This window comes from Lissotriton helveticus, chromosome 3_1 (genome assembly GCF_964261635.1).
Source record: "Lissotriton helveticus chromosome 3_1, aLisHel1.1, whole genome shotgun sequence".
In the NCBI taxonomy this organism is placed as follows: Eukaryota; Metazoa; Chordata; class Amphibia; order Caudata; family Salamandridae; genus Lissotriton; species Lissotriton helveticus.
In genome coordinates this window covers 268,831,895-268,856,654 of record NC_136061.1, presented here as the reverse complement: position 1 = coordinate 268,856,654, position 24,760 = coordinate 268,831,895, and positions in this window count along the sequence as shown.

The window sequence follows — 24,760 nt, the reverse complement described above, 5'->3', positions numbered from 1 at the left end:
GTTGTAGTGGTTTCGAGTTTGAATCTTATCCCACAACAAATCTGAAGAGACACCCACAGGTAAGCCCTTAAGTGTCCGTTGTCCAGTTTCACTCCAGGGCAGGAGCCAAGGGCTCACTGACAGGCCCTAACTGGAGTATGCAAGGCGGGCACCAAAAGTGCCCTTCAAAAAAGTCTGGCGGCTCTGGCAAGTGCCCCCACCCAAGCCCAATACACTAGGGGCCTGATGTAGGTAATCCCAGATTACCGATTCTTAAATACCGAATCATACCGATTCGGTATTTAAGAACTGGCAATCGGGATGTAGGTAATTGTGCTTAAAAAATTACCGAATCTGTAAGTTTTGGTAATTACCGAATCGGTATTTACCAATTCTGTAATTGCCATTGATTCCTATGGGCCTGGAGGCCCATAGGAATGAATGTCAATTACCGAATCTGTCGATACCGATTCGGTAAATGGGGGAAACATTGAAGGGTGGCAGGGTGTCACTTTGACACCCTGTTGCACCCCTCAAATATGTATGGGTGCACATGTTGCAGACATACATGCCCTAAGGGCATGTATGTCTGCAACATGGCACTGTTTAAAAAGCAAAAAAAAATGCTTTTGAAAGGGTTTTCATTATTTACCACCAACTTCTAGTTGGTGGTAAATAACGAATTCTTAGATCCCTGTAGCACTGATTGCAGTGCTACCTACATGTCAAAATACAGAATCGGTAATTTTGCCGATTCGGTATTTTACAGAATCTGTAAAATTACAGATTCTGTATTTTAACCTGCCCCTACATCTCCATCTTCAAATACCGGTCGGTAACGGCCGAAATTGGCCGTTACCGACCGGTATTTGGCGACCTACATCGGGCCCTAAGTGCTGTCTGGGAGGTGGTCAAACCTCCCTTTGGCAGGAAACCTATAGTTCTGCCTTCCCCTGCTCAAGCTCAGCTCAGCAGCAGGAGGGCAGAAATGTGTCTGTGGTCGGCAGCAGCAGTAGCTTGCTGTTAGACCCTGAAAGGCTGGTATCCAGATTACAGGGGGGCACCCTAGGGACGCTCACCAGTACATGGGATCCTATATCTAACTCTGGAATCGGGGTTTGGGTAGGGTTCCAACTGGTTTGATGCCAAAAGTGACCAGTTTCGGTGCAGCCAACATATAGTTAGATATCTAGTAATTGACTTGATGTCCACTAACTGTATGAAATGGCTGACTGCTCTTACAAAGACTGGAGAATCGACTCCGTGGTTTGTAGTGGTGCCCTGCTCATGCAGGAGCACCCCAACACTTGTAACCAAACACCCTGCCCTAAGGACTGAAGAGCCTGCCATAAGGGTGACTTATAGGTTTTAGGTGTAGTCAATCAATCAATCAATCAATCAGGGGTTTGTAAAGCACACTACTCACCCTTAGGAGTCTCAAGGCGCTGGGGTGTGTGTGTGGCTCCGTTGGGTTCATCTGAAGAGCCAGGTCTTGAGGTCTTTCTTGAACCAGAGAATTGTAGGGCTTTGCTGGAGGTGGAGGGGAGTCGTTCAAGGTCTTTGCTGCGAGATAGGAGAAGGACCTTCTACCTGCTCTTGTCCTGTAGAAGCATGGGATGGTGGCCAGGAAGAGGTCGGCTGAATTGAAGTTTCTCGTGGGTTTGTGGAAGTTCTCTTGGGTTTGTGGAAGGAGAGACGGTTGTTGAGGTATTGTGGTTCGATGTTGTGGAGGGCCTTGTATGCTTGAATGAGCAGCTTAAATGTTATACTTCTTTCAGCAGAGAGCCAGTGGAGATTGCGGAGGGGCTGGGTGGTGTGGTTGTGCCGAGGGATGTTGAGGATTAGTCTGGTTTCAGAGTTCTGATTGATCTGGAGCTTTTTGTTGATTCTGGCGTAGAGGGCATTGCCATAGTCCAGTGTGCTGCTGATGAGGGCGTGTGTGACACAGATATAAGGAAACTTATATCTGTGGTGAGGGGTGTAAGCAGCCACTCACACAGGCTGACACTGCCATGCCTGTAGTCACAGTTTGAGTAGTCTCTCATGGGTGGCATAATTCATTCTGCAGGTCATGGGAGACCCCTGGTGTACCTATGCCCTGGGTACCTTAGTACCATATACTAGGGACTTACATGGGTGCACCAGTAGCCAATTGTGGAGGTACCAAAGTACTTAACATAGTCAAATTTAGGGAGAGAGCACAGTGACTGGAGTCCTCCTGATTGGCAGGATCCCAGTCAGACTAGTCAGAAAACACCATAACACCAGCCAAAAATGGGAAATACCATGAAAGCAGATCCTACTTTCCTACACAACCCCCCAAACAAAAGGAGATGAGCCTAACCTTGCCCAAGTTGAGTCTTCATTTTCTAAGTGGAAATATCTGGAGAGTCAATCTGTGTTGGCATGGTTACTCCCAGGTCTATTTTCCATAGAAAAGTCCATCCCCTGTAGAGAAATGGACCACCTCAAAAGTTTGGGATTTTCACCCTTCATCTGTTTAAGCCATAGGAGGGGTTTATGGTATGCCTAAACAATGAAGTGAGTACCAAAGAGGTATGGCCTCAACTTCTTCCAGGCCCAGGACACAGCAAAGGCCTCCCTCTCAATAGCTGACCAACGTTTCTCCCTGGGAAGGGTGGGGGGAAGGCTCAACCTTCTGCTTAAAAAGCTACTGGTGGCTCTGGCTCTCTGTGTTAAGTTGTGACAAAACAGCTCCTACCTCCATCTGAGAAAAATCTGTCTGGACAATGAAGGGTTTAGAGCAATCACGACTTTGCCGAATGGGAGCAGTGCACATGGCCTGCCTCAGGTCCTCAAATGCCTTCTGAAAGCTACCTGTCCACTGAACCTTTTTAGGCATCCTTTTGGAGGTGAGATCATTAGGGGTAGTCACCATGGAGCTGTATCCCTTAACAAGCCTCCTGTAGTGCCCAGTCAGGCCTGAGAAAGCTCTGACCTGAGTCTGGGTAGTGTGAGTAACCCAGTCCATTATGGTCTGAATTTTGCACTCCAATGGTTGAATGTAGCCTCCGCATACCAAGGGACCCAAGTACACAACCTTGCTCTGCCATGTCTGGCATACTGTGGCTTTGTTAGTGAGGCCTGCCCTTTGTAGGGCCTCCAGAAAAAATTTGAGGCGTACCAGGATCCTCCCAGTGGGAACTACAGATAGAAATATCATCTAGATATGCTTCACTATAGCCTCCCAGACCTGGGAGAACTTTGTTCAACAGCCTCTGTAATGTGGCAAGTGCATTCTTCAAGCCAAAAGGCATTACAATAAATTGATAATGCCTACTAGGGAGTTGAAAATTATTTTATTTGGCATGGCATCCTCAGAGAGTCTGATTAGCCAGTAGCCAGCAGTCAAGTCAAATGTACTAAGATACTTGGCTGAAGCAAGAGTATCAATCAGTTCATGTGCCCTGGGAATTGGATGAGCATCAGTCCTAGTGACTGCATTGAGGCCTCTGTAGTCTACACAAAACCTCATCTCTCTCTTACCATTCTGGGTGTGAGGTTTTGGCACAAGGACTACTGGACTAGCCCAGGGGCTATCCGAAGGCTCAATGACTTCCAACTCCAGCATCTTTTGGGCCTCAGCCCTGATGCAATCCCTGACATGGTCAGGTTGTCTGCAGATTGTATTCTTCACAGGCAGACTATCACTTGTGTCCACTCATGGGTACACCAGGTGGTTTGACTAGGAGTCAGTGAGAACAAACGTGGGAACTCAATGAGGACTTGCCTGCAATCAGCTTGCTGCTGGTCGGTGAGGCTGCCTGCCAAGGCTACTCCATCAACTGACCCATCAACATGGTCCTGAGAGAGGATATCGTGGAGAAGGTCACTCTCTTTTCTCAGAAATGGTGTGGGGGCTACTCCACTTGTCCAATGGACCTGCTGGGGCCTCAGTCTCCAATACCCACACCTTCTGTCTTGGCTGGTGAACAGTCAGTACAGCCTTTTGGTCATGCCAAGCTTTCTAAAGCTCCTGGCTGGCCTCAAGGTTTTTGCTGGCCTTTTTCATGTACTCAGCCATACTTGAACACAGACCAAGGATGTAGTCCACAGTATCCTGTTTAGGAGGTTTGAGAGGCTGCTCCAGCCCTCCTTAACTAGACACAATGGACCCATAACTGGATGTCCAAACAGAAGTGCAAATGGGCTGTAGGCAAAGATAAGGCAGGGTAGTAAGACATCCCATTTTCGCCTGAGCTTTTCTGGGAGTCCCATGATCATAACCGTTAGGGTATTGTTGAACCTTTCAACAAGCTCATTGCACTGTGGATGGTAGGGTGTGGTAAACTTGTAGTTTATACTACACTCTTTCCACATGGCAGTAATGTAACTAGACATGAAGTTTGTACCTCTGTCTGTTAAGACCTCCTTAGGAAACCCCACTCTGGAAAAGACTCCCAGAAGGGCCCTAGCCACTACAGGAGCTGTAGTGGTCCTAAGGGGAATAACCTCTGAATACCTGGTGGCATTGTCCACCACCACTAGGATATAACTGTGTCCAGATGATGTTGGAGGGTTTAAGGGGCCAACATTGTCTATCCCTACCCTCTCAAAGGGAACTCTAACCACTGGAAGTGGGATTAAAGGGACCTTTGTACTGCCACCTGGCTTACCACTGGCTGGTAAGTCATGACAAATTCAATTTCTCTTTAAGTCCTTTTGATGACACTGTATTAAGCGATTCAGTCCACCAAACGTCTCACTGAAGCAGGTCTTCTTAATCTCTGTTACCCCCTGACTTCCGTTTCAGGATAACCTCTAATGCTTCGAATCTCCATTGAGTCACTTGTTTCAAGCTCAAGTTTATTTATTTAAGTGTTTAGCTAATTAAAATCTTTGCACAAAAGTGATAAAAACAGGTACATTTGTTAAAACATTAAAATACTAAAAATACCTAATTATTTCAAGGTAGTGGAAGCTCAAGTATATGTTTATGCTGTGAAGTAAAACAGTAAAAATACAGAAAAAAAGCAGATTATTGCAAAGCATATAAGGCTCAAGTATGCAATTACGCTGTATAATATGTGTTAATCCCTTTTATGCTCAAGTATGTGATTCCTCTCTATATTATTTCTTAATCCCTGCTAATCGCTTTTTCCCCAATGCTTTGCAATAATCAGTGTTTTCTGTATTTTTACTGTTTAAATACACACCATAAACATATACGTGAGCATTCACTGCCTTGCAATACTCAGTTCTTCTTAGTATTTCAATGTTTTAAGAAATGTATCTATTTGATCACTTTGGTGCAAAGGTTTAAATTAACTAAGCACTTAAATAAATAACTTGAAACTTGAACTTGAGTCACTTGATGATTATATTCAATGTAGTCATGAACTGTTGGTGATGTGCTTTTGTTCATGAAGACATTACTTTTATGTACACTTATTCTCAACTGTACTGACTATTTATTTTCCCAGATGTAACAGTTCAACTGAACATGTAATATGTGTACACAGTGTGTAGAAACTTATGTGGCAAAGCGTTTTATTTGGATAGCCTGTCTCAGTATTTTCCAGCCCTAATATCCATGTAATGCCCTGGCATTTGTTTGTGCCTATTCACTCATGTCTTGCTGTTCATGAAACACACCCTAGGGTCTGCAAATCTGTCTCACTCAGTCCAACAGTCTATATTCAAATGTCTGTGATCCATGAACCCTAGCCTTAGTGTCTGTGTCTCCTTGCTCCTATCTGTCAGATTTACCCTAGATCTGTGAAGTCCTGTTGCAGTGAATATGCCTCCCACCAGTTTACCTATTCTGACATCTCTGGTTTTTTTGCTCCATTGCCTATCTCTTCCCATCCATGTGCCCAGGTCTCTTTGGTCCAGAGTCTGAGTCGTATGTCCCAATGTCTCTGTATCCCTGTACCATGGTATGTGCCTCCATCTTTTAGGCCTAAAGATTGAATTTAGATCTAAATCTAGACTTCAGGTCTGAAGTTACACTTTAGGTCTAAACTTAGACTTCAGGCCTAAAGATAGACTTAGATCTAAACTTAGACTTAAAGGTGTAAAGTTAGACTTTAGGTCTAAATTTAGACTTTGGTCTAAACTTAGACTTCAGGTCTAAGTTTACTTTGTGAATTGGTCCCAGTATTTAGATCTGAAGTCTAAGTTTAGACCAACAATCTAAGTGTTGATCTGCAGCCTAATTTTAGACCTGTAGTCTAACTTTAGACCTGAAGTCTAAATTTAAACCGAAAGATTAAGTTTAGTCCTTAGGTCCAAAGTTAAACCTCAGGTTTAAACTTAAAATTCTGGTCAAAAGTTAGACTTTTAGTCTAAACTTAGATTTCAGGTCAAAACATTGGGCCTTTTTCACAAAGACCTGAAGTCTACGTTTAGACCTGAAGTCTAACTTGAGACCTAAAATCTAAATTTAGACTTCAGGCCTAAAGTTAGACTTCAGGGGCCTCATTTATGAAAAATGACGCATCGCTGCGTGAAAGCAGCGATGCGTGACTTTTCAGTGCGCACTCCTTTCTGACGTATCTGTAAGCGCAAAAGTCACGCATTGCTGGAATGTGTCACAAAAGTGACGCAACTCCAGCAATGCATCCTTTCACATGGGGAAAGCCCCATGTGAAAGGGCTTGCGTCAGTCTTACGCCTGCTGTGAAGATTTTGACGCAACAGCGTCCTAAAAGTGACGCAGTGAAATCTCATAGATTTCACTGCGTCACTATTACGAGGCTTTTTGCTGGGGAACGCCCCCTCTGCATACATTATACCTGACGCAGGTATAATGTAGCGCAGGGGTTTACAAAGTGATGCATCTGCTTAGATGCGTCACTTTCTAAATAGTGCGCAACAGGAGGCATGTTTTACGCTGCCGATGCGTCACAAAAAGTGAGGCATCGGAAGCGCAAAACTGACACAAGACCTCATAAATGAGGCCCCAGGTTTAAAATTAGACTTCAGGTCAAAAGTTAGAATTAAGTTTACATTTGTGAATCGGGCCCCTAGATTTTAGGTTTAAACTTAGACTTCAGGTCAAAACTTAAACATCGGTCTAAACTTAAACTTTAGGTCTAAGGTTACCTTTCTCAATCGGTCCCAATATGTACAGCCAGCCAAATAGCGCCCTGAATGGCTGCAGTGCTTGACCTCAGCCATTAGAGGGTCTTGTCAATCAATCAAGTAGTAGTTGTATAGCATAGCTAACCTCCTAAGAGGGTATGTGCAGGTGGTGTGCTGCAGGTATCAGTCGAATAGCCAGGTCTTGAGTCCTTTCCTGAAGTGGATTAGCGAGGTTGCGGAGAGATAGGAGAAGGAGCATCTTCTGGAACGGCAGCGGTGGATACGTAGTATTTGTGCGAGGGCGAGGTCTGAGGAGTGGAGATTCCTGGTCGGTTGGTGGAAATGCAGGCGGTGGCTCATGTAGGCTGGTCCTTGGTCATTGAGTACTTTGTAGGCATGGGTCAGAACCTTCAAATGGCATCTCTTCTCTTCTGTATGGGGAGCCAGTAGGGGTTCTGCAGGTGCTGGGTGATATATGTCCTCTTGGGCAGGTTCAGGATCAGTCTGGCTGCTGCATTCTGGATCATCTGGAGTCTTTGCATGAGTCCAGTGATGGGGCCAGCACAGAGTGAGTTCCCGTAATCTAGTCGGCTGGTGATGAGGGTCTGTCTCACTATTTCCTGGTGCTGATGGGGAGCCACCTGAATACTATGCTGAGCATGCAGATCATATGAAAGCAGGCTTATGAAATGGCATTAATCTGATGAGTCATGGATTGTTCACTGTCCAGGATGATGCTGAGGTTGATGGCATGGTCTTTTGGCGTGGGTGTTGGTCTGAGCTCTGCCGGCCACCAGGAGTCGTTCCAGAGGGCGACGTGTCTCCAGAAGATCAGAAGTTGAGTTTGTCCATGTTGAGCCTCAGGCAGTTGTCTTTCATCTATACTGAGGCATTCGTCATATAGTTGTGGAAGATGGTCTTCACCGAGGTGGGGTCTGCTGAGAGTGTGAGGATAAGCTAAGTATTGTCGGTATATGAGATGATGTTAATGTCGTACGAGCTGATGATGTCTATGAGTGGTGTCATGTAGGTATTGAGGGATGAGCCCACGGGTATGCCGCAGATGTTGTGCTTGTAATGAGAGGTGAAGGGGAAGGGAGTTGGACTCTCTGGGTGCGTCCTGTGAGAAAGGATCCATCTGAGTGCATCGTCTGTGATTCCGATCCGACGTAGTTGATCGATGAGTGTGTGGTGGGAGATGGTGTTGAAAGCTGCAGAGAGGTCCAGGAGAATAAGGGCTACTGATTCTTCTCTGTCAAGTAGGGTGCAGATGTGATCTGTTGCGGTGATCAGGGCTGTCTCAGTGCTTTGGTTGGTTCTGATTGGGATGGATCCACCAGGTTGGTTCTCTCCAGGGGTTCGGTGAGTTGGAGATTGATGGACTTCTTCCGGACTTTGGCAGGGAACGGGAGCACAGAGATGAGACAGTAGTTCTGGAGCCTGCTGAAGGATTCTTGAGAGGGATCTAACCTCCACGTGTTTCCATGCATCAGCAAAGGTGACTGTGATTATGGAGGCATTGATGATGGTTGTAAGCTGGTGGCTGATCTCGTCTCCTCCGAGGTTGATGAGTTGATAGGGGCATGAGTCGTTAGGTGCTTCTGAGTGGATGGAGTTCATAAGTGTAGTTGTGTGCGGAGTTCTGAGTTATTGGTATGCAGTAAGTGGGTGGTCGGTGGGAGTGGTGGATGGGTTGCTGGAAAGGTCAGAGGGTTGGGTTTCAAAGTTTCTGTAAATGGTCGCTATCTTGTGCTCCATAAATTCATCTAAATCTGAAGTTAAAATTAGAAAGTGGCAAAAGGTGATAAAGTAATCCCAGTAGGGAAGTAACCTTATTGGCTGTATTTACCCCCCAGTCTGCTCACAGCATTAGCCACTAAAACTCAGAACTTCAGTGGAACCCTGCATCTAAGATATCCCACTTTCTGGGACCATTGCCAACTACAACATCTTGCCTTTCCCCACTATGTAATTTTGACACCCATAAAACCTTTAAGTCAGAAGACATAAAATTGCTCATCAGGTTTAACCATTCTGCTGTATCTCACTCATCATGACTAGACTGCATAGGAAAAGGTGCCTTCAACCCATTCACTATTGTCCAAGGGTGCTTTGTGTGTCTGCATGCTTTTTGATTGTTTTGGAGTTTCTTCTTGTTGTAAGACTGACCTGAGTTGAGCTGCTTTCACCGCCACTGCCGATAGGACCTGGTTCCTTCCCTGGAGGGGAGCCACATGTGTACACCAGGAGTCGGTATACAACCATTACCACGCAACTTTTACAACGACCTACCATTACCACGCATTTTTTACAACGCAGATCCATTACAACGAAATACCATTACAACGCAGGTACCTTTACAACGCATACCATTACAACGTAAGTATTGGTAAGTATATAATTTTATTAAAAATATTATAAGTTTGGGTTTTTGGGTAAAAGGGTATTTTTAGGGTTCAGGGTCAGTTTTGGGTTTTTGGGTAAAGGGGTATTTTTAGGGTTCAGGGTCAGTTTTGGGTTTTTTGGTAAAGGGGTATTTTTAGGGTTTAGGGTCAGTTTTGGGTTTTTGGGTAAAGGGGTATTTTTAGGGTTCAGGGTCAGTTTTGGGTTTTTGGGTAAAGGGGTATTTTTAGGGTTCAGGGTCAGTTTTGGGTTTTTGGGTAAAGGGGTATTTTTAGGGTTCAGGGTCAGTTTTGGGTTTTTGGGTAAAGGGGTATTTTTAGGGTTCAGGGTCAGTTTTTAGTTTTTGGGTAAAGGGGTATTTTTAGGGTTCAGGGTCAGTTTTTAGTTTTTGGGTAAAGGGGTATTTTTAGGGTTCAGGGTCAGTTTTGGGTTTTTGGGTAAAGGGGTATTTTTAGGGTTCAGGGTCAGTTTTTAGTTTTAGGGTAAAGGGTATTTTTAGGGTTCAGGGTCAGTTTTTAGTTTTTGGGTAAAGGGGTATTTTTAGGGTTTAGGGTCAGTTTTGGTTTTTTGGGTAAAGGGGTATTTTTAGGGTTTAGGGTCAGTTTTGGGTTTTTGGGTAAAGGGGTATTTTTAAGATTAAGGGTCAGTTTTGGGTTTTTGGGTAAAGGAGTACAGGGTAAAAATTAAATACAATAAAATTTAAATTACATTAAAATAAAGTAATTACATTAAATTAAATTTAATTAATTAAATAAAATTTTTTTTTAAATTATATAAATTTTAATTAATTTACATTAAAAAAATATTTTAAACTTACCAATACTTACGATGTAATTGTATACGTTGTAAAGGTACCAGCGTTGTAAATACATGCGTTGTAATGGATCCTGCGTTGTAAAAATTGCGTGGTAATGGTAGTCGTGGTAAAAGTATGCGTTGTAACGTCATACATCCCCAGGAGACGCTTAAAATCACGCCAGTGCTCCCGCAGCGCAGGAGTTTCTTCTTGTTGTAATACTGACCTGAGTTGGGCTGCTTTCACTGCCAGTTCCGCCACTGCCAATAGGACCCGGTTCCTTCCCGGAAGGGGAGCCGCATGTGTAGCAGACTACAATTCCCGGTATCCCCGGGGGCATGCGCACCGGACACAGATGCTGGACACGCCAGGAGGCGCTTAAAATCACGCCGGTGCTCCCGCAGCGCAGGATGCGAGTGGGCACACCCAGGCCGTGCCTGAGCAAAGCCTGGGCCAAGGGTGGGCACGTCTGAGCCCGTCCCAGACCGCAAGAGGCCGGGCAGGGCCAAATTATTAACACTTTGTGTCTTATATTTATATGGTCACTGTACTGGACCCGGGGGTTAAGGTATGAGGGCCTAACGGTCAAAACTGATTCTTGTTGATATACTTTCGAACATTGTTATAGATTGTTATAGATTGTTGTAAACGAAAATCACTGACAGGCCAGAGAGAGGGGGGGGACATTGGATGCCTTCTTGCTATGTGCTGAGTCAGCCCTCATCCATGAAATCGCATTAAGAGAGCGAAGACTGTCTTTAGAGCCACAACTTCCCTTAAGTCAGCCTGTAATTCTTGATTCTTCTAATCTTACTGAATGCCAACAGAGTTCCCCCTTCAAATAGGATACTGATTAGCTATTCAGCAGCAGTAAATGGCATTACAAAGTCAAGGGCCACAATAACTAGGCCTAAAGTAAATACCTGGGGGCAGAAAAGAAAGAATAACCAGGGGAATAGTCCCTTAACTCAACCCGGAAAAAGAAAAGGACAGGGCCCTAATACGCAAATACACCCTGCACCAAAAAGAGGGCACAAAAGTTAAAATATGGTGGAGGAGGAGGAGGAGGAGGTAGAAGGGCACTCGCATGTAACTTGTCCTGTTAACAAAGAGCCTATTATAAGTTTCCCAACTCCCCTGCAGGGCATTGAAAGCGGGGAGTTCTGGGCTAAAATGGGTGAGGTGGTTTCAGCTCTATTAGAACCACTAGTGCAAAAGCTAACCCACCTAGAAGTGAGTATAGACAAACGAGAAAAGGACACAGGTAGTGCTCACACAAATCAGCTGCCCAAGTTGAGCTTGTTGGGGCCCCAGACCACACAGCCACATTTGACCAATATATGCCACTGTAAAACAAAGATCGTCAAACCAAATAGGAGCGACGGACCCATGGCCACGCAACCTGGAAGTGAACTTTAGGCCTTGGCCCAGTGACAGTACCCCAAACCGCACTATTGGATCCCTTGCACAAGCGCCACAACATGACAGCTATGCCCAATAGCCACCATAAAGCACTGGCACAATGTACCAGCCAAGAGCGGTTAATGAATATTCAAAAGGACCCCCTCCCTAGTAGGCCTAATCACAAATGCAGAAGGGAAGCCCTACCGCAATCCGCCCAATGACAAGAACATCAGCCACAGAGAGGTCTATCTGATATAAACACTTTGCACCTTCCACCGGAAGCAACCCCCTACACAATTGTGTTGCCCAATGTTCCCACATTGCCATATGGAGCGGGGGAACATTGGACATCACTAAAAAACAAATCACTACACCTGATAAGGGCAAGGGCAGGATTATCCACCCCACTCTTTTCAGAATTCAAAATGGTTAGGCGAGACCAGGATAGGAAGATCAAAAAATATGCTAGAGGGTGATTGTGTGGTGCTGTCCTTTGTGTCACCTGATCTTGTACAAACAATACTGGATAGGGTGGGAAACTGGTCAATAGAGCAAACAGGGATTCATATTCTCCTACTGGGGTTCTTTAATAAGCCATCTGACCCCATACAGCCTCTACTAGGGGTGGACAGAGGAAGGGGGAGGAATCAACTCAGATATAACATACCAGTGAACAACCATTATGATGCCCTTGGTTCCCTGGAGGATAACGACTGACTAGAGCCATTCATTGGAGGTAGAGGTTGGGAGAGCAAGAAATGCAGAGAGTGAGGATCACCAAGGGGCACTTACACTCTGCAACAAAGAAGGGTCACTGCTACAGATGTACAGTGGCCAACAGTTGGTGAACCCAGCCCTCAGCTAGGAATGGCTTAAGGCCCTTAGACAAGGAGACTGGAAGTCTTAGAAAACTGTTGAATGACTCACCGAAGCTTCAAATACTATCTTGGCACAGTGCAGGCCTCCAAACCCGGAGTGGGGGGCCTTTATCCAAGAAAACGACATCTGCATGTTTCAGGAAACTTGGGCCAGGGAGGATATTCATAGAGCTGGTTATGCAGCTTTTAATTTAACATCCTCATTCGGAGGAAAGGGAAGACCATCAGGGGGCCTCAGTATCTGGATTGCAACACATCCAGGATGCTCAGTGAAACAGGTAGATACATTTTCCAGTGATATTCTTTGCGCTATCTTGAGTTTTTCGGCCAGGACCAGAATATTATTGATCAATGTCTATTCACAGCCAGTAGGGTATGGCCAAGAGTCCGCCACCCTTGAACTTTTATCATCATTTTTGCCTACTATCATTGATAATGATCTGGTGATCTTGGCTGGCGACTTAAATTGGCAGTATGACCCACATTAGGACCTGGATGCAGGCAGCCCCAATGAGGAGGACCTGCACTGGGCTATCCCACCACGGGTCATACAGTTGAACACCCTTTCACTGAATCATTCGCTCAGGGCATGTAATGGGCATTTTAAATCTGATTCCCCAGCTAATTTTACCTATAATAGACCAATGTGTCCCTCTATCATAGACTATATCGTGGTGAATACTAAATCATGGCACCAGATAATTGATTTTAAGATTGTGCCCAGACACAACAGCAATCACAATGCCCTGATCCTAGAACTGCCTTTGCCATATACCTTTTGGGCTTACCTTAACTAGCTGCAGGAGGAGAGTAAGATGGGGTGCATTTTGTCAATCCCAAGATAGGCTAGCCTCCCTCTATCGCTCTATCATCCCATATCTGGTGGTTGCAAAATAACTCAGAGAGCTTAAAGATTCCTATTGTCCACTTTCTGAAATTGCAGAAAACCATCAAGGCCTAGTGGTGGCCTTGGCTGATAACTTCTCCCATGTATCTCGATCAAAGGAAGGCAGAGCACCCAGACACGCCTGGTATGATGGCAACTGCTGCAAGGCTGAGAAAATCCTTGTCTCAGCTATTAAATCAAATGATAAGGTGGTAATAAAGGCCGATAGGTAATTGTACAAAAACACAATGAAGCTAACTAAAAGAAACTGAGAAGAAGAAACATGGGAAAGCTAGAGAAATGCTCTAAGTTGTAGAGACATGAGCACTTTCTGGAATCTAATAAACACAGACTCTAAAGAGGATAAACCTACAATCGAACCGAACCTAGGGGCTGAAGTCTGTAGGGCCCACTTTCAGTCTCTTTATTCCAGGGTGGAGGGCGATTCAGGGCAGGCCGTAATTCAATGTCCCCAGCCACAGCTTGCTTTCATGGACACCCTGAAATTTCTCTAAAAGAAATAACCACCGCTATTGGCCGAGTAATCCCAGCAAAGGCCCCGGGCCTAGATAAGATCCCTTGTGATCTTTATCTCACTGAACCTAGCATTTGGGCCCCGTACTTATGGACCGTATTCAATGCTATTCTCCAGGGAATGGAGAACCCCACAACATGATTAGGGGCTGAAATTATCCTGATTTACAAAAAGGGATCACACCTCCATCCTGCAAATTATCGGCCCATTAGTCTTACTGATGTCACTCAGAAAATCTTTGCCCAAGTGCTCCTGGATCGATTACATAACTGGACGGAGGAATTTTCCATTCTTAGTCTCTACCAGGCCGGTTTCAGAGCAAAAATGTCCACAATCGAGTTTTCAGGTTGCAATTATTGCACTGAAACACAGTAGTCTTGGAGGGTGGCAGCCTCTACATGATCTTTGTGGACTTAAAATCGGCATTAAATTTAGTTCCCAGGGAGAAATTATGGGCTATCCTATCAGATCTGGGAGCCCACCGTATGTATGCCATATTCTGAAAAGATTACACAAACACAACTTTGCCCAAATCAGATACGGGAAGAATGGAGAGCTTACTGACCGCATACCTATAACGAGAGGCGTATAGCAAGGGTGTGTTTTGGCCCGACCCTCTTTTGTATTTTCATTAATTGCCTAATGGGAGCATTGACAGCGGGAGGGGATATAGATGCTCCTAACCTAGCGGGCTGCAAGGTACCTGCCTTGATGTTTGCAGACGATACCCTATTGCTGTCAACGTCCCCTATGGGTATACAGAGGGCTTTGGATATCTTCAACTCATTTTTCAAGAACAGGGGCCTGGAGATTAACACCCATAAAACGAAATATATGGCTTTTAATGCAGGGCACTCAAAAAGACCTAATCCCCAATTAGACGGGGAATTTCTAGAGAAAGTCCCTGTATGTTATTGTTTCTAAATGAGAAAATGGAATGGGGTGTTCAAATCAAAAAGGTTTGCTTAAAACTGGCTCAAACATAAGGTGGGCTAGCAAAGTTGCAGAGGAAGTGCGTACATAAAAAAAATGGGGCCAGTGCAGGAAATATACAAGACACAAGCCAGAGGAGCTGCCATGTATGGGGCGGAAATTTGGGGCCATCTGATCAACTTGCTAAGATTGAGAATTCATTTTCCACACAACTTCTGGGACTTCCGAAAAGCACACCACTCACCTGCTCTGAATGGACCTTGGAGTTAGCCCAATTGCATTAGAGGTCACCCATAGACCCTTGCTATACTGGCGCCGCCTTTGGAGCACCCCAGAGCTATCTATGTTCAGAGAAGAACTGTGGGAAGTGGCAAACCTTAATGGAGCAAGCAAAATACTGTAGCTCACTCACATCAAGAATTCTTTAATATCCATGGGAATGGGAGATTTATGGGCTAGTGCCGAAGACAGTTGCCTGTTAATACCTAGGAAGGTTCTGATAAAGAAAGGATTATAATATTACCCTACTGTTGGGGAGTTCCAGGACTGGCACATTGACAGCATCTTTTTCAGAATTTCACCTGCAATATAGTTTATAACTTGTCATAGATAATATACAGCCTTCTCTTGCTAAAAAACTATATTTGCAATTCAGGCATGCTACCCTTGTGTGCCTTCACACATAAGTGGGGGAGGCAGTTCCACAAAAGAATGTCTGACATGCAATGATTGTACAGAGAACGACCTACACTTACTGGTTTTCTGCCCAGCATATAAGGAAGCAAGACATCGCTGGTTACAACTGCTGTGCAGGAACCTTGGAACTTCCCACTGCTCACAGGCTTTTAGGATCTTAAAATATGATAGTAGCATGCCTATTGCGTACTAAGTGTCCAGCTATCTGTTTTCAATGTGGTGCACACGGCTAGTAATTTTAAAGAAAGGGCAAGCCCAATTAATTTACCCTACTTCCCCACTGTGACTCGAGGTTCTTTTTTTCTAAAAAAATATAAAAATCTGATTTTATAAATTATGATTGAGATACTTTTACTTTTTAGAATATTTATTATATTATATAATTCTTATGAACTACTGAGCAAATATTTTAATGTGTACATTGTTCTTAATGTCGGATAAGTTGCACTGAGTGTATTGTAGTTTATATGTCTTTACCTGTGCTTTTATGGCCTTGTTAGGTCGAAATAAAGTATGTCTTGACTTGACTTGATATTTAAACTTTGAAAATTCTGTTTTGACTATTTTGTGTGGTATTTTACATATTCAAATGTCCTTACACTTGCTGAATTGGTTTAGGAATTCTATTGATTGAATCTTGTCTATTATGTTACTTTGTTGTTGCTTGAATATTTACCCTAATTTCTTTTAGTATCAGTCACGGTCCATGCAGGTAAGCGCAGGGGGCAGGGTGTGGGGTGGAAGTGACAAATGACGGAATAGGTCAAATACAATAAATAAATAAATAAAACTGCTTACCTTGCACTCGCCTGATCGCCTGCTCGGCGCAAGATAAGTGGTTTCATTTATTTATTTAGTTAATTTGACCTATTCCGCTGTTTGTCCCTTCCACTCCCCCACCTGCTCTGCCTCAGCGCACTTACCTGCACGGGCCGCCACTGTAATTTACTCCTTGTCTCAGTGCTCTCCAGGAGTTACACTCAGGTTTTCTTATTGGAAGTTTTAACATAACAAAGCATGAGATTCCTAGTCTAATGGCAGGCTTCCCTCCGAACTAAAAATCCAAAATCACATACAACCCATCAGCAGTTTAAATATGTATAGGGCTCTAATAAATACTCCTATAAAATATATTTGCCACACCGAGCTGAGAAAACAGACATGGAATATTTTCCTGCCTTTAGGGGTGAAGCATGTGGCAATTTTCTGTGCGCTTCTTGTTTTAGTTTTATTGGTATTTTTCTCATTTGCATACAAGTACAATTCTAACACAGGACATTGTGGTATGAAGGATAATGATGAGTCCAAAAGTGTGGGTACAAGTAAAATAGCAATGCAAGGCAGCACTAAGAGCAGAGGTCGGTTGTCCATTAACCCCGGGCGGAGTTCGTGTAGCCTCGCGCTGCAAAAAACTCTGCAACGCTACGCAAAGTTACGCGAGCATGCGGAGTTGCTTGTTCCACTCTCGAGATGTTTTTGACGTTCGGCAACGCGGATTGCATGTTTGGGTGGAAATATCATGCGTACTTCACGACGCAGTCACCAGTGGGCGTGGCCATCTTGTTTTCCTAGTCTTTGCATGATTCTGGGGCCTATTTTTCAAGCCCTCTCTAATCTCTTCAATCCTTTGTTTTTTACACTGTTTTTCTGATCTTTTTTATTTATAATCTATCCATTCCTCCCTAAAGGCCCATAGGAATGAATGGGGAGTTATTCCTTATTTGCGATTAGCAATTAGCTAATCGCAAATAAGGAAGCGATTTCAAGGGTGCCAGGGGTGTCCAAAGGACACCCTGTAGCACCCCTGAAATGTAATCTACATTGGTGTTGCGCACACACATGTCCAAAGGACATGTGTGTGTGTAACATGCAACTTAGAAAAATGCATTTAAATGCTTTTTTCTAAGTTTTCGCTATTTACCACGAGGTCTAGCCTCGCGGTAAATAGCTGCCCGAAATTGCGATTTCGCAATTTATAAATGGATGATGAATTGCATTTAAGGAATCTCAAATTGAGATTCCTTAAATGTAATTCCTCGCAATTTAGCGAATTCGCAATTACCGAATTTTGCATTTGGGATGATGAATCCCAAATGCAAACATCGCACTCGCAAAGGGCCAGATTCTCAGAATCTGGCCCTTTGCGAGCGCAATTGCGCTTCATGAATCAGGCAGTTAGTAAACTATTGGCCCATTAAAGGGGGTTGATTCATTGATGATTTAGAATGGAATTGAAACTTAGAAGAAGAAAATATATTTTTGGCAATTCATTTCCAATGTCTTTGGAAAAGGTGGGCTAGGTCAGGTGGTGCTTTGGTTTAGGATTCTGTAATATTGTTAAATGTACTACTTTATTCGATATTTGCATATCATAAAAGTACAAACAATACAAGGATAAAAAGACATGTTTTAAAAAAATATATAATATTCAGTATTCGTTACATTTCTTATCATAGTATAAAAAGATAAAATTCTGAATATTTACATTTAAAACAGAGAATTCAATGCTACATTTACAGCAGTGGGTATATAGTTTAGTTTGGCTACCCAAGCCTAGGTCTTATCGTCAGCTAACAGTCTTGCACGGATAAACCATGCACTGGCTAAATATTTAGCAACCCCGCATACAACTAACATAGATGTAGTATCTGATAAGAAAATACGTAAGGCAATTCTACACTCTCTCACTCCCAGCTCTCTACATACCGGTTTTAACCATGTTGTTCTTGGTCTTTTGTAAGCCCTACAAGCAAACAGGAAGTGGGGAAGAGATTCGCTCGTACATGGGCACCCAGGGCAGCTAAGAGAGTGGTCGTGAGCCCCCCTTCCTTTCCATCCCTCAGTGAACTTTTTCAAGGGTAGAGTCCCATATCTCATTTTCAGGAAGAGGGACCTGTCCCTTGGCTTTTGAATAAAATCTAGGAAGGGCTCAAGATTCTTACAAGGTTTGAATTCCATAAATTGAGTTGTTAGTGTCCCCCACTTTGCATGTTTTACTTCCTCCTCCTGTACCCAATCCCAGTAGATTTTTTTGATGATTTTCTTGTGGGGAGGGGACTGGGAAGTCCAGAATTCACCCAAACCTAGCTTCAAAACCAGCTGTTTCACTTTGGTTAGCCACGGTATCTTATTTGCACTATTCAGGGTGATCAGCTCATCCAGAACCAACGCATAATTTGCCAGTTCTGGCGTCCTTTGCAGGCGCACCCAGAACAACAAAGGACAAAGGCGCACCACGTCTGCAATAGAATGTTTGCCCATATCTAAAAGGAGGGGTTTTAAGGGTGTAGAAAGCGGGAGATCGACCAGGTCCCTCACAAACTTATTCTCTGCTCTTACCAGGTCAATGGTGTTCTCACATCCCCACAGCTCTGAACCATAGACAGCTGAGGCTACGGCCTTGCCTTCATATGCTGCCAGAGCTGGGGCTACTGGTCTGCTAATAGATAAGCGTTGGTTTCTCAGGATCGCTCCTGAGACTCTTTTGAGGTTCAGGAGCATCTTGGCCACATGGGAATGCCACTTCATTCTGTTGTTAATCCTGACACCCAGGTAGTCAAACTCCTCCACCACCTCAAGTGGAGACCCATTTAAAATTATAATCGATCTCCTGGCTTTCTTTTGTGCAGACAGCACCATCAATTTTGTTTTAAAAGTATTCACAGTGAGGCCCCTCTCATCACAAAACAAACTAAATCTATCTAGTAACTTCGGGAGGCCCGCGGGGGTTTTGGACAGAAGGAGGGTGTCATCTGCAAAGAGTAGGGTTGGTGTTTTCTCCCCCGCCAGGACTGGGGCATCCGCAGAGTCCTCCCTCAAATGGGCTACCACCCCATTAATGAAGAGGGAGAACAATGTTGGAGCCATCACACATCCCTGGCGGACTCTGTACAGGCACCCTTCCTGTTAATTGCCCTTGGTTCCCCCACCTAATTCTGGCATAATTTCCCTGATGCAGCCTAACAATCAGCTCCAAAAGGTAACTAGGGAACCCCATATCTAGAAGGACCTTCCAGAGTTTGTCACGTGGGACCAAATCGAATGCTGTCTTTAGATCGATGAAAGCCAGGTATAGGCTGCCCTTGGCAACACACACCGTCTTCCAATATACAGCACAGAACCTAAAGACCTGATCAATTGTTCCCATATTTTGTCTAAAGCCAGCCTGGAAATGGGAAAGTATTCCACCCTCCTCTATCCAGGCTCCCATTCTAGTGACAATGACCCTGCCAACTACTTTCTGGATTGTGTCAATAAGACTTATTGGTCTGTAGTTGGCAGGGTCCTCTCTGTTACCCTTCTTGTATATGGTCACTGCCTCGGCGCCCTTCCATGACTCCGGGACAGGATGACCCTGGAGAATCAAATTCATTAGGAGGGCGATGAAGTTCGACTATAGTTCAGGTGCATACAATAATAGGTCACCAGGAAGCGCATCCGGGCCAGCTGCCTTATCTGGGGAAATGTTTGTAATGGCCTCTTGTACTTCCCTGGCGAGAAAGGGTTCAGCCATGCCAGAAACCTCTAATGCAAATACATTTGATGGCACTATAACTTGCCCTGTAATTTCCACCTCGCAGTACAGTTTTACAAAATGTGAGTACCATTGATCTTCAGTGATATGGATAGATATGGGGTCTACGCCCCTTTTCTCAAATGTGTTTATTAAATTCCAGAACATGGTAGAATCTTTCTGAGAAGCTGCTTTTTTGAGTTGCTGCCAGTGTTCTTCCTCCCACTCCTTTTTTGCCATTTTAATGGTTTTTTGATAGTCCTTTTCGGGCTTCCCTTACAGCTAATGGATCTTTGTTCCTAATCGCAGACGAAATTGCCTTTCTCTTGGCCCTACATATAGCCGTATACCATGGGATTCCCTTCTTTTCAAATTTACTTTTCGGGGGACTCTATTCTCATCCATCGTAAAGAAGGCCCCAATATTCTCAATTACATTTTTATAGGAGTCAGCTAATTTAAAACGTGGGTCAATCGTCTTCATAGACTCGGAGGTCGCCAAATCACTAGTTTCTGCTTGTACTAGCTCCTTAATACCTGAGAGTTTATCCTCATAACACCGGACTTTATTGCATTTTAGCTTGCGATTACAATATGTGGGAGTTACTTCTTTCGAAAACATTAGTGGGCCATTCATCATTACCACTTCGTTTCGCCCTTTAATTTTCATACAAAGTAGATTATGATCGCTATCCTGCCATTGTATGACCTCCATGTCTATTAGTTTCCCCCAGGAGCTAGTGTCGAGCAAAATGTAATCAATACGGGACTGGCAGCTAAGTCTGTTATATGTCATCGCCCCGTTTGGGTCAGAGAATGTTCTCCCATTTAGGGCACGCAGATTATATTCTAGCGTTGGGGCGTTCAGTTGGATCGCTCTTGTGGACCATTTCTTAATGGGAGCCAAATTTAGTAAGGGAATGGATTGCCTTGTGTCCTCAGCACTAGCTCCCACCAGATCTTCTTCAGCTAGGGGTTCATATGTGCAATTCATATCTCCACCTACAATGATGGTGGCCAAAGGGTGGATACCTGCTAGAGCTGCCTCAAGTACTGCTATTGTTGGGAAGGATTGGCTGCCCGGGGAACCCCTGGCGTATACGCAGAACAATTCTATAGAAGTTGCAGTGTGGGGGCCTTTGAGGGAGAGATGTAATAAATCATCTGAAGGTAGCCTATGCACCGTAATGGCCCAATTTAAGGCCACACTAATCCATATGTGGAGGCCGCCTAATGGGCGACCTCTCCCTACCGTAGTTGCCCGTATGAAATAAGTAGCGTAACCATTTTTGTAGAGTGGGGTAGTACTCCATGTTTCTTGGAACATACAAATCTCATAGCATTCAATGAATTTATTCCATTCTGGGCTATCCAGTTTTTTTGGGAGGCCCGCTATGTTCCAAGAAACAAGGTTAATTGTTTTTGGGTTCTCATCTATACTTTTGGCGGAAGTATGGGGCTCTAAACTTTCTTCCACAAAACTTATCTGGTTAGTCTCTGAGTCCCTACTCTTTCCACTCATCCTCAAGGAGCCTTTGTTAGATAAGGTCTCCTCCCCTGTTTCAAAATCTCTCACATTGGTCTCATACCGGAACTCGGTAACTTGTGGTGGATGGGTATATAATACACTATGAGGTTGTGTGCCTTTCCCTAGTCAATCAATATTGTTAAGATTTGAGTCATCGCTAGGACTAGCTTTAGACCATAAGGGGAATTGCCTGATTTGTATGTTTGAATATGCAGGGGGTGACGTTCTATACTCCAGAAGCACTAAGCTTTCTGCCAATGCCATATTATCCAATTGGATTTCAATACAATCAGTTCCTGAGCTAAACAGGGTCAGTCTTGAAACTTTGGTCAGATCTTCTCTAATTACTGACCTACACCCTCTTACGTGGCGCAGCCAGTGAATAACTTTATTACACATGGAATCCCTGCTCTCGTAAACATTAGGTTTTAACCTCGGTACCCCTACCATATAAATGGTGGAGTTCCTCAGTTTATAAGGTGTGATACTCTGGCCTTGTGATTCTTTTGCCCCTCCCATTGCCAGATCGTTTGCCCCCCTTGGATCTCTCTAGTTTTTTCTCATCCCCAACTGACCCTTAGTTCCATTTAACAAACCCTGCTGCTTAGTAGCCTCTACATAAATGGTGGGCTTGGTATTATTATTACTCCCCGATACTGACCTAATGGTCTCATTATGTGGAGCTTTTTTGGCCGCCTGACTTCCTACTGCCCTAAGACCAGTTGGAGGAGCTACTTGCTTAGCAGCGGGTTTTATGGGTTTAGGCATCCCCACGGATCTCTGGGTATTTTGGGCACCCGACAACCCCATAGCTTAGGGCCGACGGCTGGTTTTGATGTTGCAGAATTTACATTTTTTGGACTTGAGGCTGGAGCTAGTGGCTGTGGGACGCTTTCGGCATACTTGCCCCCCTGCTTGATTAAATCTATTAGCATTTTCTTAATTTGAGTTAGTTCTGCACTTAAGGACCCCATTTTCTTTAGGATACTCCCTTTAGAGTTCTGGCAGCTTGGGCATTCAGCTGTGCTCTCTAGTGTTTCTTTCCTTAAGCCGATGCCTTGTTGCAAAACATCGCTCAACTCTCTAGATTCCCCTTCTAACACAGCAAATCTATTAATACATAAAGCCCCCTCATCTACTACCAACCTATCCTCCCCCAGATCAGGAACCTCAATAATTTCTTGCAAGACCTCCCCTTCTCTAGACTTTTCACAACCCTGTGATGTTTGGGCGGCCTTGGGGATTGATGGTGATGGTGAGGGGGAATGGATTTCAACCACGGGGTTTATAGGCTGTGATTTTGTTTAAGATTATGTCTGGAATTACTTTATTCTTTATCAGAGATGTGCCCTTGTAAATGTAAATGTTGGATACTTGTAAAGCGCACTGTTACTCTACCTGAGTGTCCTGGCGCTGTAGACCGCTGGGGAACCCGTCCTGGTTTTCCCTGTGAGATGGTCCCTTTCTGGGTATCTCCAGGGTGAAACCAGGCATCCCCAGCATCTGTGGGGGGCCGTTGTAGAGATGAGGCAAGCTTAATGCCCAGAGTTACCGAGTGTGTTCCCTGGTTAGAGTAGGCACTGAGGCGAGAATTATCGAGTCCGTTGACCATGGTCCAAGACACTGCCGCGTCGGGAATTGAACCCTGGTCCCGGGCCGTTCTCTGCTTACAGGTCTGCTGCCTCTAACCAGTGAGCCACACCTCTCCCAGTTAAGCTCCCTTAGTTAAGCTGTCTAAACCGCTTAACTCTGCTGCCTTTGGCACCCCCTTCAATATCTCCTCGCACTCCTCTACAAGTAATTCAATGCTTGAGAGCACACAATTAGATGCAGCGTGTTGGGTTTTTGCTTTTTTTGCCTTTTTCCCTTTTTTTGTATTTGCAGCCTCATGGCCCCCATCAATTGTTTTCTTTTTGCCCATTACTGTAAGTAGTACCTTTACACTTCAGTTCAGATCTGCCTCCTTCTGCTAGGGCTTCTGTGGGAAATACCTTGATAGCGTTTAATCTCTTTTGTCGGTAGGTCGATATTCCTCACAAAAGGGGGGTGGCCCTGCCCTGCCCTTAACTGTCCCGGACTGTCACAGACTGTCCCGCCCTTGTCCCGGGCTTCTCTCGGGTGCGTTCCGCGTAGCGGTTAAAGGTCGCAGTTTATAGTTAAACAAATAGAGGGAGGGCGGTCCTCCAGCACAGATGGAAAGTGCACGGACTCCTGGGCAATGGAGTCCGTGCTGGCGTGCCTCTTCCGTGCTCCCAGCTGCCATTGTCCACGCCCGGTAGCTGTTCTCCCCTCTACAATCTCCGGTGCTCCTATATATCCAGTGGAGACAAGGATGAAGCGGGACCCGCCCCAGCGGGTTCGCAAGCAGTTTTAAGGTAGGAGGGAGGGAGGGAGGAGGCAGGGTGGATCCTCAGGCACAGGTGTGGGGAGGTCGGTCCTCCAGCACAGATGGAAAGTGCACGGACTCCTGGGCAATGGAGTCCTCCGTGCTGGCATGCCTCTTCTGCGCTCCCAGCTGCCACCGTCCATGCCCGGTAGCTCTTCTCCCCTCTACAATCTCCGGTGCTCCTATATATCCAGTGGAGACAAGGACTAAGCGGGACTCGCGCCAGCGGGTTCCGCGAGCAGTTTTAAGGTAGGAGGGAGGGAGGGAGGAGGCAGGATGGATCCTCAGGCACAGGTGTGGGGAGGGCGGTCCTCCAGCACAGATGGAAAGTGCACGGACTCCTGGGCAATGGAGTCCGTGCTGGCATGCCTCTTCCGTGCTCCCAGCTGCCACCGTCCACGCCCGGTAGCTGTTCTCCCCTCTACAATCTCCGGTGCTCCTGGACTGGAGAAGGATGGATATCTCCAGAAAAATCGAAGTCCACTGGCAAAGAATGACAACGGTGGGGAATACACAAAAATGAGTAGAACATTGGTTCCTCAGCAGGGTAGGCAGACTCGGTAGCTCGATCCCAGGCTTGTCGCCATAATTGTGAAGACTGCAAGACGACACCAGTGATGTTTCCTTGTGGATTACTGGAGAAAGTGTAGAGCAGTCCTGAGAGCCTAGGGAACGGTCGGCAACTTGACAATAGGAGTCTCTTCAGCCTTTCATGACGTCTCCTTTCCTTCACGATCTACGAGGCTGCTGATTCTGTAATAAGAATGGAACACTGAAT